The sequence below is a fragment of the Heptranchias perlo genome, unplaced genomic scaffold (assembly GCF_035084215.1).
Source record: "Heptranchias perlo isolate sHepPer1 unplaced genomic scaffold, sHepPer1.hap1 HAP1_SCAFFOLD_1268, whole genome shotgun sequence".
Taxonomy (NCBI): Eukaryota; Metazoa; Chordata; class Chondrichthyes; order Hexanchiformes; family Hexanchidae; genus Heptranchias; species Heptranchias perlo.
This window is the reverse complement of record NW_027138503.1, coordinates 7,501-17,500: the sequence shown is the minus strand read 5'-3', so window position 1 is coordinate 17,500 and position 10,000 is coordinate 7,501.

Genomic DNA, 10,000 nt, shown 5'->3' with positions numbered 1-10,000 from the left:
TTGCCAAATATAAATTTGGTTAATGAGTTGCCACTTCAACTTTTCACTGCGGTTGGTTACAGTTAGTGTTCTCGGGCTTAATAGTCGCCCAAGGGGGTGTATAGCGGTCGATGGCCGTTGTGGAGTGCGTTTATTGTGGGTTGATTTTGACTTTGCCTGGCTGGTGGAATTTGTGGGAGGCAGGCAAGGGGATTGGTGTGGGTTGGTTGGCCGGAAGGGAGCTGCTTGCATTGGGGTGTTATCCTGACTTTGTTTCGCTGGTGAGAGTAGGCAGCGGCAGGCAGGCAAGCGGAATGTCGTGTGGGGTGCAGTGAGAGGTTGTAATGACGCTGCTTTGCAGCTGACCATGTGCCCTGATTTGTGACGCCCGTTTGGAGGCTGATATCTCAGGAAGGCCGAGGCCGATTTCCTCCGGGTATGGCTCGTTGCGTGCGGCAGGAGGAGGCGCAGCGTACGGTACCGAGCACTGGGAGGTGCGGTGCTGCCCGCCGGAGTGACAGCGAAAGGCTGCGCACCGCTTTCCGCCTGGTAACTCGGCGTCCGTGAGACCGACCGACTCCGCTTTATCGCCGGAGCTAGAGTGGGGCAAGGGGCACGGTTGAGTACCGGAAGGATGACGTTCGCACACGGGGAAGTCGAGTGCCGGGCCGCTGAAAGCGAGCAGGGTGCCACCGACTCTTCGGGCCCACTCGGAGGCTGATATCTCAGGAAGGCCGAGGCCGATTTCCTCCGGGTATGGCTCGTTGCGTGCGGCAGGAGGAGGCGCAGCGTACGGTACAGAGCACTGGGAGGTGCGATGCTGCCCGCCGGAGTGACAGCGAAAGGCTGCGCACCGCTTTCCGCCTGCTAACTCGGCGTCCGTGAGACCGACCGACTTCGCTTTACCGCCGGAGCTAGAGTGGGGCAAGGGGCACGGTTGGGTACCGGAACGATCACGTTCGCACACCGGGAAGTCGAGTGCCGGGTCTCGAAACGGAGCCGGGTCAGCCCAATTTAAAACGGAGAATAGAGTGCTGCCCTCTGCGGGTGAAAACCTGGAAGTACGTTGGTTAATGATTTCCAGTTCACCCCGCTTGGTCAGGCCCACTCGGAGGCGGATAACTCCGGAACGCCGAGGCCGATTTCCTCCGGGTATGGCTCGTTGCGTGCGGCAGGAGGCGGCGCAGCGTACGGTACCGAGCACTCGGAGATGCGGTGCTGCCCGCCGGAGTGACAGCGAAAGGCTGCGCACCGCTTTCCGCCTGGTAACTCGGCGTCCGTGAGACCGACCGACTCCGCTTTAGCACCGGAGCTAGAGTGGGGCAAGGGGCACCGAAGGGTACCGGAACGATCACGTTCGCATACCGGGAAGTCGAGTGCCGGGCCGCTGAAAGCGAGCAGGGTGCCACCGCTCGGGGCCCCGGTTTGTCCGTCCCACCCGGAGGCCCATATCTCCGGAAGGCACAGGCCGATTTCCTCCGGGTATGGCTCGTTGCGTGCGGCCGGACCAGGCGCAGCGGACGGTACCGAGCACTCGGAGGTCCGGCGCTGCCCGCCGGAGGTACAGCGAAAGGCTGCAAACCACTTTCCGCCGCCTCCCTCCGCGGGCGTGAGACCGACGGTCGTCGGGTTTGGTTCCGCGGCTAGAGCAGGACGAGGGGCAGCGAACGGTACTGGAAGGAACCCGGTCGCACACCGGGAAGTCGACTAGCGGGCCGCCGAAAGCGAGCTCGGGGCCCCGGTTTGTCCGTCCCACCCGGAGGCCCATATCTCCGGAAGGCACAGGCCGATTTCCACCGGGTATGGCTCGTTGTGTGCGGCCGGACCAGGCGCAGCGGACGGTACCGAGCACTCGGAGGTCGGGCGCTGCCCGCCGGAGGTACAGCGAAAGGCTGCAAACCACTTTCCGCCGCCTCCCTCCGCGGGCGTGAGACCGACGGTCGTCGGGTTTAGTTCCGCGGCTAGAGCAGGACGAGGGGCAGCGAACGGTACCGGAACGAACCCGGTCGCACACCGGGAAGTCGAGTGCCGGGTCTCGAAACGGAGCCGGGTCGGCCCAGTTTAAAACGGAGAAGAGAGTGCTGCCCTCTGCGGGTGAAAACATGGAAGTACGTTGGTTAATGATTTCCAGTTCACCCCGCTTGGTCAGGCCCACTCGGAGGCGGATAACTCCGGAACGCCGAGGCCGATTTCCTGCGGGTATGGCTCGTTGCGTGCGGCAGGAGGCGGCGCAGCGTTCGGTACCGAGCACTCGGAGGTGCGGTGCTGCCCGCCGGAGTGACAGCGAAAGGCTGCGCACCGCTTTCCGCCTGCTAACTCGGCGTCCGTGAGACCGACCGACTCCGCTTTAGCACCGGAGCTAGAGTGGGGCAAGGGGCACCGAAGGGTACCGGAACGATGACGTTCGCACACCGGGAAGTCGAGTGCCGGGCCGCCGAAAGCGAGCAGGGTGCCACCGCTCGGGGCCCCGGTTTGTCCGTCCCACCCGGAGGCCCATATCTCCGGAAGACACAGGCCGATTTCCACCGGGTATGGCTCGTTGTGTGCGGCCGGACCAGGCGCAGCGGACGGTACCGAGCACTCGGAGGTCGGGCGCTGCCCGCCGGAGGTACAGCGAAAGGCTGCAAACCACTTTCCGCCGCCTCCCTCCGCGGGCGTGAGACCGACGGTCGTCGGGTTTGTTTCCGCGGCTAGAGCAGGACGAGGGGCAGCGAACGGTACCGGAAGGAACCCGGTCGCACACCGGGAAGTCGACTAGCGGGCCGCCGAAAGCGAGCACGGGGCCCCGGTTTGTCCGTCCCACCCGGAGGCCCATATCTCTGGAAGGCACAGGCCGATTTCCACCGGGTATGGCTCGTTGTGTGCGGCCGGACCAGGCGCAGCGGACGGTACCGAGCACTCGGAGGTCGGGCGCTGCCCGCCGGAGGTACAGCGAAAGGCTGCAAACCACTTTCCGCCACCTCCCTCCGCGGGCGTGAGACCGACGGTCGTCGGGTTTGTTTCCGCGGCTAGAGCAGGACGAGGGGCAGCGAACGGTACCGGAACGAACCCGGTCGCACACCGGGAAGTCGACCAGCGGGCCGCCGAAAGCGTGCTCGGGTCCCCGGTTTGTCTGTCCCACCCGGAGGCTGATATCTGAGGAAGTCCGAGGCCGATTTCCTCCGGCTAACTCGGCGGGCAATGTGTCCCCCCCACCATCTTCGGCTGATTACCGTGGCTGGACCGGATCAAGGAGCAACGGAACCGTGCCAGAACGACGTCGGTCGGACGGCGTGAACTGATAGTGCCGAGGCCGGAAACCGAGCCGGAAATGTGCACCGATTTATTGGTCCCACTCGCAGGCCCATATCTCCGGAAGGCCGAGGCCGATTTCCTCCGGGTATGGTTCGCTGCGTGCAGCCGGAAGGGGAGCAGCGGACGGCACTGAGCAGCCGGAGGTGCGGCGCTGCCCGCCGGAGCTGCAAGCGAAAGGCTGCGCACCGCTTTCCGCTGGTTAACTCGGCAGGCCGTCAGGCCGACCGACTCCGCTTCAGCACGGGAGCTAGAGTCGGGCAAGGGGCACCGAAGGGTACCGGAAGGATCACGTTCGGACACCGGGAAGTCGAGTGCCGGGCCGCCGAAAGCGAGCTCGGGGCCCCGGTTTGTCCGTCCCACCCGGAGGCCCATATCTCGAGAAGGCACAGGCCGATTTCCTCCGGGTTTGGCTCGCTGCGTGCGGCCGGACGAGGTGCAGCGAACGGTACCGAGCACTCGGAGGTGCGGCGCTGCCCGCCGGAGGTACAGCGAAAGGCTGCAAACCGCTTTCCGCCTCCTCTCCCCTCGGGCGTGAGACCGACGGTCGTCTGGTTTGCTTCCGCGGCAAGAGCAGGACGAGGGGCACCGAGCGGTACCAGAACGAACCCGGTCGCACACCGGGATGTCGAGTGCCCGGCCCAAACCCGCTACCCCCCCCCCCACCCGAAAGCGAGCCACGGTTTGTGGATTAAAAGTGAAGCGGCAAAGATTTGTAAAACAGCGTGAAATGATGAACCAGAAGCCCAAAGTAATGGTGGGAATAAAAGTTCCGAAATGTGAAATGGTGAACCAGAAGTTGTGTGAACTGTTTAACCCAAAGTGGCAAAAATGGATTAAAAGGGGTGAAATGATCGACCGCAAAGCAGGGCAAGCATTAAACAAAAGCAGCAGCATTTTTTAAAAAGGGACAAATGGTTTACCAGAATCCCAAAAGAATGCTCAGAGACTTAAGTGCCAAAGGGGCAAATGGTTAACCAGAAGCTGGGTGAACTGCTTAACCCAAAGTGGGAAAAAGGATAAAAAAGGGGTGAACTGATCAACCAGAAGTCGACAACAATGTGCGGCGATTAAGTCTGAAAGAGGGAAAGGTTGACCGGAAAGCAGGGAAATGATTAAACAAAAGCAGAAAAATTCAGTAAAAAGGGGCAAGTGGTGAACCAGAAGTTGGGTGAACTGCTTAACCAAAAGTGGGAAAGAGGATTAAAAGGGGAGAAATGTTGAACCAGATGTCGAAAACAATGCGCGGCGATGAAGTCTGAAAGAGGAAAAGGTTGACCGCAAAGCAGGGAAAGGATTAAACAGAAGCAGCAATATCTTTTAAAAAGGGACAAATGGTGAACCAGAATCCCAAAAGAATGCTCAGAGACTTAAGTCCCAAAGGGGCAAATGGTTAACCAGAAGCTGGGTGAACTGTTTAACCAAAAGTGGGAAAAAGGATTAAAATGTTGTGAAATGATTAACCAGAAGGCGAAAGCAAAGTGCGGCGGCGAAGTCCTAAAGGGGAAAAGGTTGACCATAAAGCAGGGAAATGATTAAACAAAAGCAGAAAAATTCAGTAAGAAGGGGCAAATGGTTAACCAGAAGTTGGGTGAACTGCTTAACCAAAAGTGGGAAAGAGGATTAAAAGGGGAGAAATGTTGAACCAGATGTCGAAAACAATGCGCGGCGATGAAGTCTGAAAGAGGAATAGGTCGACCGCAAAGCAGGGAAATGATTAAACAAAAGCAGAAAAATTCAGTAAAAAGGGGCAAATGGTGAACCAGAAGCTGGGTGAACTGCTTAACCAAAAGTGGGAAAAAGGATTAAAAGGGGAGAAATGTTGAACCAGATGTCGAAAACAAGGTGCGGCGATGAAGTCTGAAAGAGGAATAGGTCGACCGCAAAGCAGGGAAAGGTTTAATCAAAAGCAGCAATATCTTTTAAAAAGGGACAAATGGTGAACCAGAATCACAAAAGAATGCTCAGAGACTTAAGTCCCAAAGGGGAAATGGTTAACCAGTAGCTGGGTGAACTGTCCAACCCAAAGTGGGAAAAAGGATTAAAAGGGGTGAAATGATTAACCAGAAGGCGAAAGCAAAGTGCGGCGGCGAAGTCGTAAGGGGAAAAGGTTGACCAGAAAGCAGGGAAAGCATTAAACAAAAGCGGCAACATTTTTAAAAAAGTGGCAAATGGTTAACCAGAATCCCAAAAGAATGCTCAGAGACTTAAGTCCCAAAGGGGAAATGGTTAACCAGAAGCTGGGTGAACTGGTGAACCAAAAGTGGGAAAAAGGATTAAAAGGGGAGAAATGTTTAACCAGAAGGCAAAAGCAAAGTGCGGCGGCGAAGTCCAAAAGGGGAAAAGGTTGACAAGAAAGCAGGGAAATGATTAAACCAAAGCGGAAAAATTCAGTATAATGGGGCAAATGGTTAACCAGAAGCTGGGTGAAATGGTTAACCGAAAGTGGCAAAAAAAGATTTAAAGGGGAAAAATGATTAACCAGAAGTCGACAACAATGCGCGGCGATGAAGTCTGAAAGGGGAAAAGGTTGACCACATAGCAGGGAAACGATTAAACAAAAGCGGCAACATTTTTAAAAAAGTGGCAAATGATTAACCAGAATCCCAAAAGAATGCTCAGAGACTAAGTCCCAAAGGGGAAATGGTTAACCAGAAGCTGGGGGAAATGGTTAACCAAAAGTTGCAAAAATGATTAAAAGGGGTGAAATGATTAACCAGGAGGCTAAAGCAATGTGCCGCGGTGAAGTCTGAAAGAGGGAAAGGTTGACCAGAAAGCATTAAACAAAAGCGGCAACATTTTTTAAAAATTGGCAAATGATTAACCAGAATCCCAAAAGAATGCTCAGAGACTAAGTCCCATAGGGGAAATGGTTAACCAGAAGCTGGGGGAAATGGTTAACCAAAAGTTGCAAAAATGATTAAAAGGGGTGAAATGATTAACCAGAATTCGAAAATAATGTGCGGCGATGAAGTCCTAAAGGGGAAAAGTTTGACCACAAAGCAGGGAAAGCATTAAACAAAAGCGGCAACATTTTTTAAAAATTGGCAAATGATTAACCAGAATCCCAAAAGAATGCTCAGAGACTAAGTCCCAAAGGGGAAATGGTTAACCAGAAGCTGGGGGAAATGGTTAACCAAAAGTTGCAAAAATGATTAAAAGGGGTGAAATGATTAACCAGGAGGCTAAAGCAATGTGCCGCGGTGAAGTCTGAAAGAGGGAAAGGTTGACCAGAAAGCATTAAACAAAAGCGGCAACATTTTTTAAAAATTGGCAAATGATTAACCAGAATCCCAAAAGAATGCTCAGAGACTAAGTCCCAAAGGGGAAATGGTTAACCAGAAGCTGGGGGAAATGGTTAACCAAAAGTTGCAAAAATGATTAAAAGGGGTGAAATGATTAACCAGGAGGCTAAAGCAATGTGCCGCGGTGAAGTCTGAAAGAGGGAAAGGTTGACCAGAAAGCATTAAACAAAAGCGGCAACATTTTTAAAAAAGTGGCAAATGATTAACCAGAATCCCAAAAGAATGCTCAGAGACTGAGTCCCAAAGGGGAAATGGTTAACCAGAAGCTGGGGAAATGGTTAACCAAAAGTTGCAAAAATGATTAAAAGGGGTGAAATGATTAACCAGGAGGCTAAAGCAATGTGCCGCGGTGAAGTCTGAAAGAGGAAAGGTTGACCAGAAAGCATTAAACAAAAGCGGCAACATTTTTTAAAAAGTGGCAAATGATTAACCAGAATCCAAAAGAATGCTCAGAGACTAAGTCCCAAAGGGGAAATGGTTAACCAGAAGCTGGGGGAAATGGTTAACCAAAAGTTGCAAAAATGATTAAAAGGGGTGAAATGATTAACCAGGAGGCTAAAGCAATGTGCCGCGGTGAAGTCTGAAAGAGGGAAAGGTTGACCAGAAAGCATTAAACAAAAGCGGCAACATTTTTAAAAATTGGCAAATGATTAACCAGAATTCCAAAAGAATGCTCAGAGACTAAGTCCCAAAGGGGAAATGGTTAACCAGAAGCTGGGGGAAATGGTTAACCAAAAGTTGCAAAAATGATTAAAAGGGGTGAAATGATTAACCAGGAGGCTGAAGCAATGTGCCGCGGTGAAGTCTGAAAGAGGGAAAGGTTGACCAGAAAGCATTAAACAAAAGTGGCAACATTTTTAAAAATTGGCAAATGATTAACCAGAATCCCAAAAGAATGCTCAGAGACCAAGTCCCAAAGGGGAAATGGTTAACCAGAAGCTGGGGAAATGGTTAACCAAAAGTTGCAAAAATGATTAAAAGGGGTGAAATGATTAACCAGGAGGCTAAAGCAATGTGCCGCGGTGAAGTCTGAAAGAGGGAAAGGTTGACCAGAAAGCATTAAACAAAAGCGGCAACATTTTTTAAAAATTGGCAAATGATTAACCAGAATCCCAAAAGAATGCTCAGAGACTAAGTCCCAAAGGGGAAATGGTTAACCAGAAGCTGGGGGAAATGGTTAACCAAAAGTTGCAAAAATGATTAAAAGGGGTGAAATGATTAACCAGGAGGCTGAAGCAATGTGCCGCGGTGAAGTCTGAAAGAGGGAAAGGTTGACCAGAAAGCATTAAACAAAAGTGGCAACATTTTTTAAAAATTGGCAAATGATTAACCAGAATCCCAAAAGAATGCTCAGAGACTAAGTCCCAAAGGGGAAATGGTTAACCAGAAGCTGGGGGAAATGGTTAACCAAAAGTTGCAAAAATGATTAAAAGGGGTGAAATGATTAACCAGGAGGCTAAAGCAATGTGCCGCGGTGAAGTCTGAAAGAGGGAAAGGTTGACCAGAAAGCATTAAACAAAAGTGGCAACATTTTTAAAAAATTGGCAAATGATTAACCAGAATCCCAAAAGAATGCTCAGAGACTAAGTCCCAAAGGGGAAATGGTTAACCAGAAGCTGGGGGAAATGGTTAACCAAAAGTTGCAAAAATGATTAAAAGGGGTGAAATGATTAACCAGGAGGCTGGAGCAATGTGCCGCGGTGAAGTCTGAAAGAGGGAAAGGTTGACCAGAAAGCATTAAACAAAAGTGGCAACATTTTTAAAAAATTGGCAAATGATTAACCAGAATCCCAAAAGAATGCTCAGAGACCAAGTCCCAAAGGGGAAATGGTTAACCAGAAGCTGGGGGAAATGGTTAACCAAAAGTTGCAAAAATGATTAAAAGGGGTGAAATGATTAACCAGGAGGCTAAAGCAATGTGCCGCGGTGAAGTCTGAAAGAGGGAAAGGTTGACCAGAAAGCATTAAACAAAAGCGGCAACATTTTTTAAAAATTGGCAAATGATTAACCAGAATCCCAAAAGAATGCTCAGAGACTAAGTCCCAAAGGGGAAATGGTTAACCAGAAGCTGGGTGAAATGGTTAACCAAAAGTTGCAAAAATGATTAAAAGGGGTGAAATGATCAACCAGAAGTCGAAAATAATGTGCGGCGATGAAGTCCTAAGGGGCAAAAGTCACCCAGAAGGCAGGGAAATGATCAAACGAAAGCAGCCAAAAAATTATTAAAAGAGGGGAACTGATGAACCAAAAGATGAGAAACGGCCCGCAGAGACTAAGTCCAAAACGGGAACTGGTGAACCGGAAATGATTAACCAAAAACTAAGTCCGAAGAGGGAACTGGTAAACCAGAACTGAGTAACCCGATTTTTAAAATTAATTATAAATGGGGAAACGATTGAGCAAAAGGCGGAAATTAAGTCACAGGGACCATGTCCGAAAGGGCAAGAGGTTACCCCGTAGGGGGCATTCGTCAACTCAATCTGAAAACTTTGGAGGCAAATCTGACCAAAATGCGGAAATCGGACCACACCGCGAGGGGCGCCATTCGACGGGGCAGGGTTAGACGCGTCGAACGGTACCTGAAGGTCCCGGCTGCGACACGTGAGTCCGGAGATATGGCCAGTCAAAGTCTGATGGGAGGTACCGAAGCCGAAAAATCGAAACGCGTTTGCGGCGATTCGGTGTCAGAGAGTCGGTCACGAATTCAAATTCGTCCCGCTGATTCGCCAATTGCCAGCCGGTTCCGGGGGGATTGGCGGGGTACCTGCAGGATAGTAAGAGGTGGCATGTCGAGACTTAGCCTGTTTACCAGACTTGTGTCTAGCGCCTCCAGGTCTGCAGAGACCGACCCGGGCTGCCGCCCAACCGACTTTTAAGCCTTTTGGGAGTGGGAATTTTTCCCATTTTTCCCCATTTTTCGGGTTTTTTGGTCGGGCTTGAAAACGGCGGCCCCGAGGCCTCCCGGGGCTGGCGGGCTTCGGCTCCCTTGCGAGAGGGTCCGAATTCCACCCGTTTAAGCCCAGAAAGGAGTTCGGAAGTCAGTCGGTCGAGGGAACCCCTTCGGAAGTCCGACGGGGATGGATTCGGCCGGCGTTTCGGATCTCCGGTCAGAGGATTCCCCCCCTGGGCGGGGGGGTGCGAGTAGCTGCCGGCAAACGGTCCCTTGCACTTGTGGCACAAAAAGTCCGAGCACAGGTTAATGAGTTGGCCGCGGAAGCCCCTATGCCGAAATGAGAAAGCCCCCGTTGCGGGGATTTAGTGACGCATCTGCGGCCGGAGGTGGGAGGCCGTCCTGCCGAATTGACACTTGTCATTCGGGCACCTAGGGATTGGTCGGGTACCCGGAGATTTTCGAGAACACGATTTTCAGAGCTTTCTCTGACAGCCCAGGTGCACTTTAAGAGTGCCTGAAAAAGTGACACTTG